The following is an 8,994-nucleotide window of genomic DNA, read 5'->3' on the forward strand; positions in this document are numbered from 1 at the left end:
AGATGGTTCAAGAAGTCCATAGTGGGTCACCTCATTAACATAAACTATTAGGCATGTCACAAGTACCTAGGTACCATGAGCCTCCTAGGTTGCAGATGTGGCTTACAGAGCCTCTCCATGAATAACAGACACTCCTGTCACCGGAGATATTCCCAAGAATAAAAGGATTACTTTCCAGGAGCCAGAAATAAGACGAAATCTCTCTTTGGTCAAGGATAAATTCTTTATTAAAAAATAGACAATTTAAAAATAGATAAGCCTTAGAATTAGAGTTTGAAATTGTGATTTCATGAAATTTTCACTTTTCTTTAGTCCTCTAGGGTACATGAATGCAGTTTTTAAGTGGGTTTGAGGCATGCAGCTAGTTTACCATGCAATATCCACTCTACCATCTACTCCAACAGAATAGTAAACAATGCAAATAAAACAGAAAACAAAGATGCATAAAAATAATCCATAAAGTCAAAAATAAATGGCTATTTTTTAAAGAAAACTATGGCAAGGTTGATGAAGAAGAAAGAAAAAGAGGGCTAGAGAGGGGAAGAGGAGGAGGAGGAGGAGGAGAGGGAGAGAGAGAGGGAGAGGGAGATGGAGGAAGTAATGAGGAAGATAGGTAGGGGAGCTTAAACAATTAACATTAGCAATCTAAGGGAGACGTAACAGATGCAGAAAACTAACAAGATAATATAAGTATATTAGGAACAACTTTATGCCAATAAACTTGAAAACTTGCATAAATTGGTAAAAGGACGTGAAGCAAAGAAAGAAAAACATCACAATCCCATAGGTATTCAAGTGTTTGAAGTCCTGGTGTAAAATCTTCCCACAAACCAAAAACAAAAGTGAAACAAGTGCAGTTATGGCTTTTCCAGCATGTTCTACCAAACATTTCAGAAAGAAGGAAGGAAAGAAGGATAGAAGGAGGGAAGCAAGGAAAGAAGGAAGGAGGGAGGGAGGAGAAAGAAAAAAAGAAAGAAAGAAAGAAGGAAGGAAGGAAAGAAAGAAAGGAGGAAGGAAAGAAGGAAAGAAGGTAGGAAGGAGAGAGAGGAAAGGAGGGAGGAAGGAAGGAAGGGAAAGAGGGAGGAAAGAAAGAAAAGAAAGAAAGAAAGAAAGAAAGAAAGAAAGAAAGAAAGAAAGAAAGAAAGAAAAAGAATCTTTAATCTTAGACACCCTGTTTCAAATTACATAGAAATAGAGGAAACATTTCAGTGAAGCCAGCTCAGCTTCAAGGAGATGGGAACTAGACTCCACCTCGCATGGAAGGAATAACAAACTGTAGCTCATCTTTAATCCACCACAAATTGTTTTTCTAAAACATCGTTTAAAAGGAGGAGAGTGTCACTGGATCCCTTTATGTCTTTCTAAGAAAACAGCAAAACAAAAGTATGCTTACATATGGCAGTAGAAACTTAAACTTAGAGTAGAATTTATTAATGGTGCTCTAAAATAAAATATTCAAACAAATGAAATGGATAATACTATACATTTATGTAGGCCAAACTACATGTATGTTACAGGGAATCAGCTCTACCAATCTTCACATTTTTTTTTTTTTTACTCAGCAGAGGGTTTACTCTAGAATTCTTAAACGTGAACAAGAGATGATCTTTTGTGGCACCATTCTTGAGGCTGTATTAGATCATGCTATTTCCTTTTCCTCAGACCCAACAACCTAACCCTCCAGGGTTTCCTTCCGTTTAAATTTCTCTTATAAAAGGAATCACACTGTACTTCGCCGAATCTCAGGAAACCGATTTTTGCTATTTCTTAAGTTCTGCACAACTGCATGGCCTGCTAGTTTTACTTGAGTCTAAATTAATCTCTCAAAAGGATAGCGCTCAAGGTCATTCATATTCCAGTTCACTGCCTGGCGGGAACAGTCTAGTTCAGGGTTTACAAAATAAAAGGACTGTGAGAGGAGAGTGATTTATATAGACAGACTTAACCTACTTGACCTTTGTATTAGGAGATCCAGCTGAAAGAGGCCAAGCACATTGCTGAAGATGCCGACCGCAAGTATGAAGAGGTGGCCGGTAAACTGGTCATCATTGAGAGTGACCTGGAACGTGCAGAGGAGAGGGCTGAGCTCTCAGAAGGCCAAGTTCGACAGCTGGAAGAACAACTAAGAATAATGGATCAGACCTTGAAAGCACTAATGGCTGCCGAGGATAAGTACTCACAGAAGGAGGACAAGTATGAGGAGATCAAAGTCCTCTCTGACAAGCTGAAGGAGGCTGAGACTCGGGCTGAGTTTGCTGAGAGGTCAGTAACCAAATTGGAGAAAAGCATTGATGACTTAGAAGACGAGCTGTACGCTCAGAAACTGAAGTACAAGGCCATCAGCGAGGAGCTGGACCTCGCTCTCAACGACATGACTTCCATGTAAATGTCACCCACCCTGCCTGCTCATACCCGCGCCCTGGTGCTCACGTGATAAGCTCGCCACGCTCCTTCCCTACGCCTTCATCTCCACCTTCGTACCCCCTGCGCACGCTCTCGTATAACCTGGATTAGCCGTTGTTTTTCACTTTCTACTAATACAATCTTCACATCTTAACTTCTCTCATTGTAACGGATTTTTCTGTCTTACAATCTTTGTGTCTTACAATCTTTGCCTTTGCTAGATTTATGGACTACAGTAAATTCTTTTTGCAAAAAAGTATGCATTTCTACTAAAGAATACTTTTTATATGTCTTTATACATTTACACAGATTTCTATTGTCTACTTTAGACATTGTCTTATATACAATAGGCATTCAATGTTTATTGAAATTAATGGATGACAAGATGAGAGTTAAAAAGTTCTGAGAAGACAATGACCTGCTTTGTAATTTATAGGCAGCAATTATGTTAAACAATTATAATAATGATGAGGAAGAACAATACCTGAGCGTACTCAAAAAACTCAACAATTATTTGTCAGTTGTCCTGGCTATTTCTATAGCACTAGACTGTTAGTGAACGTTTTTACTACAACTACATGTTTTGGGAATTTTGTCTGCTATATTTCAGTCAACACTGTAAAAAAAATGAGGAGAGTACTTTGGCTTCAAATTTGGTTTTTAGTTCATTCTATGATGTGTAAATTATTTTTGTTACCTCGTTTATAGCTATCAGGAGAATCTAAACTATGTTGATGGTAGAATTCTGGTATGACATTTTACTGATTACTACTCACAAAAGTCTTTTATCTATGAGCTCAATGGGTTATTCCTAGCCTTTGAAAATGTATTTCAAGAAAATGCTTTATAGGGATGGATTATAAGTATACAAATCAAGTATGCATTCTTATGTATTGGCAACTGTCTAAAATTTTATGGTACTTTGCTTTCTGCAACTTTTTATTCATCCATTCTAGACATTTTAATTGAATTCTTACAACGTTCCTAACTTTATCATAAGCCCTGAAGGTAAAACTGTGGCAAAAACATATTGCCAGATAAAATACAGGATTCCCAGTTAAATTTGAACTTTAGATAAACAGTTTACTCATAGTAAAAAATCATTCTGTTTATCTGAAATTCAAACTTAAGAGGGCCCTGTAATTATTTATTTTACTTGTTTACTTATTTATTCATGCTAAATATGGCTGACCTAGTAAAAATAAATATAGCCCTAATTCGTTCTAATTTACTCTCCAGTGGCAAAGCAGACACTAATCAAAAAATTATGCAGATAAATGAAAAATTTTAACTGAGATAAGTATTACCAAGGATAAATTGAAATCTGAAGAAGGAGAAAATAATTGGGAGACAAACCTGGACAGAAAGGGGAGTTCAAGGAAGACTTCCCTGTGGAATCGACAATGAATCTTGGTACCATGAGAAAGGAAACACAGATGCTCTAACACTTCTTCTTTTAGATGACAATTTTGTATTCATAAAAATACATGTCCAGCTGTAATGGTACAAGGAGTAGAAAGCCTGGTTACTAGTACACCATGATATAGAAAGCATTCAAAGCCTGGTTTCAGAGTCTACCCAGTGCTTTTCCCATTTGGTATCTGATTGATTATGAAACCAGAGCCTGCAAGTTTTAGACATATGTAAAGAGGTACATTTCAATGTTCAATTACAAATTCCAAATACTGTGGACATTTTCTGGGACCAGAGAAGGAAGCGTTACTTGTCCATCATGCCTCTGGCCTTTGCTCCTGCCAGAAGTGAGAGAAAATATGCCTGGTTTTAAGCAGCCAGGAAGACTTATTCAGACTGGTGGGAAAGACACAAATCTACCATCTACTCACCTGGGAGTTGCCAGACAGGTATGTTGCAAGTGACTACACCCTATAGTGCCTCTGGCAGGATCAGGGCTCTTCAACTTTCCCAACTGCCCAGTTTGGGATTTTTCCCCATTTCCAAGTTTCTATATGGATGCGTTATTAAAAGTGATCTTGTATGATTTGTATAATTATTCAGATTTGAATATGCTCCTTATTTGTCTTTATTGTAATAATAAGAATAGTTCTGCTTCAGGTTTATATAATCATTCCCATATATTCAGGTTCCTTTAATTATCTTATTTATCTTTATGGTGTCTGCAAAATGAAAGGGGAGGTGAATGTTATTATAACAATTTTTATGGATGCAGGAACCTGGGTATAGTCTCTGTAGGTGAGTTGCCTAAGTTCTTTTTCTGACACAATCTACAGCAAGATTGACCAGTCATTCAATCTCCCAACTTTCTCTGGAGCACTATCAAGCTAATTAGAAGTACAAAGCATAAACGCATTGTCTGAAAAAAACAAATTACCTTGAAAAAATAGTACAAAATATAAATCATGTTAAATTGCAAAGTATGCAGCCAATAGTTAAAACTTATAAAAATAGACTGACACATATAACTATGTTTAAAATGCCACCTGGTAAATTGTAAAGTTATATGATTAGCTTTACCATGGCAAATAATTATTGACTAAACTTAGATTGCAAAGGTAACATATGCTCTAAATTTTACCAACCAATTACATGTATTAAAAATCTGTAAATGTGAAAATATTTAATTTCTTCCCCCAAAATTAATAACTACTTTTGAATTATAATAGAACAATGTTGAAAAAAGAGGATTGAAAAAAGTGTCTTTACTATCTCAATTTATTTTTATAGCACTTTGTTTTCTAAATAAATTTTTCTATAAATACATATTTCTCATTATACGGTAATTTAATGTATGTGCATTTGATTCTAAACTAATGTAAATACCAAATACACGAGATTTATGGATTGCAAGGTTATATAATGCTGTATTTTTTTAAAGACTTTATTTTTCCAGGAAAAATTTAGAAACAGGAATGCAGGTGGTCTTTCAAAGTAGCAAGTTTATGTTTATTATATTTTATTTTATTAGTTTTAATAGTGAATTAGTTATTTTATTTTATTTTATTTTTTGGTAAAAACAGCATCTCACTTTTTTGCCCAGATGGGTCTCAAACTCCTGGCCTCAAGCAATCCTCCTGCCTTGTCCTCCCAAAGTGCTGGGATTTACAGGCATGAACCACCTTGCCCAGCCTATTTATTTTGTTTTATAAAAGCGAGATAATTTCCTGCTTATTACTTAAAACTCTACTACTGAAAGCTTGCCTTCATATATAGGTTTCTATGAAAAATGAACTGGTAACTTTTTTTAAAAAAAGATTATTTTCCGGGCATTGAGCCACAAAAATGATTTTTTTTTTTTTTAATTATATTTGTTCTTCAACACTGCTCCATACACTGTGGAACAGAAGGAGCTCCAGGTCCTCCTCAGCAGCCACACTTTTCTCTACCAGAAAAGATTTCAAACAAAAAGTGTTCCCCTAAAAGCAGCACTGTTAAGGATTTCAGGGTGGAAGTATATCTCCCAGGTGTACCTTATCGCCTGTGTGGCTTTTTCAATCTGCTCATGACATATGCCTAACAGACTCTGAAATTACTTCAAACTTGAGTATCCCTTTGAGAGTGAACACATCTATGATTTATGGGAATATGGTTTCATACTACAGATAGAATGAGATTTTTAAAAAAAATTATAATTTAGTGCTATGGTACACAATCTTCGCAGATTTTACTGCATTAATTGTAGTATGATGTGGAAAATGGAAAAACACCCAAGCCCTAGTTTTGTGACAAGCTCAGAAAGTCCAGTAACTTTATATAAACAATCCCAATCAATCCTTATCACAATTTAATAACATACTTTTGTAGTAAATCCTATTACAATAATTGTATTTTCCTGATGAGAAATCTAAAACTCAGAGAGATACTAAGAGAATGGAATCTCCTAAGTAGGTCAAAAAAAAAATCAGGATTTATAATGATTTTCCATCACCCAGCTGAATCTTTCAGATGGATTTCAGACTAAGAAATGTAAAGTAGCAGTATTTTATTTTAGAAACAAAAGTTAATGGCAGCCTGCTGGGTTGATATGCAGAGATGAATTCTTTTTTTTTTTTTTTTTTTTTTTGAGCTGGAGTCTCACTCTGTCGCCTAGAGTGGAGTGCAGTGGCTCCTGGCCACTGCAGCATCGACCTGCTGGGCTCCGGCGATCCTTCCACCTCAGTCTTCCAAGTAGCTGGAACTACAGGTACCCGCTACCACGCCCGGCTGATTTTTTGATTTATTGTAGAGATGAGGTCTCGCCAAGTTGTCCAGGTGGGTCTTGAACCCGCGGACTCAGGCAATCCACTCACCTCAGCCTCCCAAAGCACGGTATTACGGGCTGAGCCACCGAGCCCGGCTGAGAATGAATTCTTAGATGATGTGGTAGGTAAGAAAAGTGCCCAAAGCAGAAGATTTTTAAAGAATTTGAGAAAGTATACTCTACCCTTCTTCAACTTTTATACAACCCAACCCTACCCCCAAGCCCCTTCCACCAGATATAGAAATGAAAAATGATTGGTGATGCCAAAACACAAATTCACCAATTTTATGTCAAACTTGCACTGTTGATATTATTGGAATCTAATTTTTGTTGATTTTCCTACCACTGAGTTCCCCAAATGCTGCCTAACTTTGTTGTTTTAATATGTTTCCAATACCTGAATTTCTAAGGACCTGAAAAAGTCCCCTGTGATTTGTACTATTGCTATGTGGTTTCTCACCATTGTCATTGCTTCTCTTGCCTATTTTCTGAGAGTCTCAGCAAAGTTAATTTTTTATTATGATCCTTTTTGCATTACTAAGAAGGAGAGATCACCTAAATCATTCTTTCATGAAGACTGTTGACTTTTTATAATAATTTCACACTTAGCAATCAGCAACAGTGTCACATTTCAAAAGTCTTGGAATTATTTTGCTTGTCAGGATTTGGATTCCATTTTTCAGACTCTTATAGAACTAAACCACTCCTGTGACTGGATGGTCTTGAAATCAGTGATATTTAACACTATCTTCTTTCTTTCCACCATTTAAACTTGCTACAAAAAACTAAAGAGAAAATGACTCAATTCCAACTAATTAGTTCTTTATAAGACTTGCTGTCACCTACAAAGAATAATATTTGAGATGTTCTCGCTAATTCAGAAGACATTTCCAAAAGGCAGCACTAGAGTAATACACTTACCAAGTTGCAATTTTGTTTAACCTAATGGAAGTAAGTTGTTCTTGTAATTTTTTAATCATCCTTGACTGCTGTCTTAATTTTTTTTCTAAAGGTTGTCATTATTATCACTTATATCCAGTAAACATTTTAAAACACATTAGGAGTTATTAGATCCTAGGTGGGGGAAAAAAAAGTTCTTAAAAAGGACATCCGCTGACATTTAATAAGGATATTTTTGAACATTAATTCCTCCAGACCTGCAGGCAGAACCTATTGCAGCGTATGCTGTGGTGTCTGGAATAATTATTTTCATCAGTCCTGCAGATCACCCGCAGCAGAGGCCTTTCTCACACTCAAACGTCTCTACTCAGCTCGCTTAGTTTTTGATCTTTCTTCAACACAGACGGATTTTGTAGGAACTTGCCATGTGTCATGCTTTACCTCATAAACAACTATGTATCTTTGGACCATCTCCAAAGAAACTATGAGAACATGTGAAATAAAATAGAGAGTATTTCAAGAAAGACACTTTGTAATTATGAAGTATTATGATATGTTGTATGCTATAAACATCAGAACACATTCTGAAGTTGTAGATGTGCATTTCTTTGGAGCATGAGGCTACCCTATACACCATATTAATGCAGAATAATCCTGTAAATGTTAATATTTACTTTATTACATCAACTATTACTTTCATTTTGGGCATCTTTTCATTCTGAGAATAAACCAAAATGACAAAATAGACATTTTCATTTTATATAAAATTACAGTGTTAAAATAAATCAACTATAGAAAGATATTACTTATAAAACTTTTGATGTGTCCAGATAATAGATCCCAAGTAATATGACACGTAATGAAAATATCACTCAACCAATATTTTGAGACCCAAAGAGAATTGACCTGGGTAATGTACAGTTCTATTATGTTTCTGTATCTGTTAGATTTAGTTTTTTTCCCCCAAAAGTACTTATCAGAGATAACTCATATGATTTTTTAATTTTAGTGACTTGGGGATAGGAAGGAGATAAAAGTAGTGGGAGATGAGGATAGCCTTGTTAAGACCTTCTGAAATCTAATCAATTTTGAAAATCATGCCTAAGGTCAATAGTTTTTTTCATTGTGAAAGAAAGAAGTGTACCCCACAAAATCATAATAAAAAATATTGATTATAAAAAAAAAGAAAGAAGTAACTTCAGTCAAGTTTTGTAAAGTACTTAACATGTGTCCTTGATATAGTTGGCTTCTTGAGAATTTATTTATGCAATATAGGTTTTACTTTATTCTACTATTTGCTGATTTGATTTTTTTCCCTTGAAACAATATTATATGCTGAATCTCCATGACAAGCCATATGAGATGTAGACAGCTATATCAAGAGCAATCTGATTCACCTAATTTCTAGAATATTTTCCTGCTTGCGGTAGACTTCCTTGATGCTGTAGTTGAGCCTAATCCTAATTATTAAAATA

General features: G+C 35.4%; 1 pseudogene across 1 annotated transcript; it reads left to right on the top strand.

Annotated features, from left to right (window-relative positions):
* Positions 1-1,405: 1,405 nt before the first annotated feature.
* On the top strand, positions 1,406-2,386 carry LOC103254019 (annotated as a pseudogene). The gene is made up of 2 exons (XR_002481605.1): positions 1,406-1,420; positions 1,967-2,386. The product of XR_002481605.1 is annotated as a tropomyosin alpha-1 chain pseudogene (transcript).
* The last annotated feature ends 6,608 nt before the right edge of the window (positions 2,387-8,994 follow it).

This window comes from Carlito syrichta, unplaced genomic scaffold, assembly GCF_000164805.1.
Source record: "Carlito syrichta isolate Samal-C Ts95f unplaced genomic scaffold, Tarsius_syrichta-2.0.1 Scaffold262725, whole genome shotgun sequence".
Classification (NCBI taxonomy): Eukaryota; Metazoa; Chordata; class Mammalia; order Primates; family Tarsiidae; genus Carlito; species Carlito syrichta.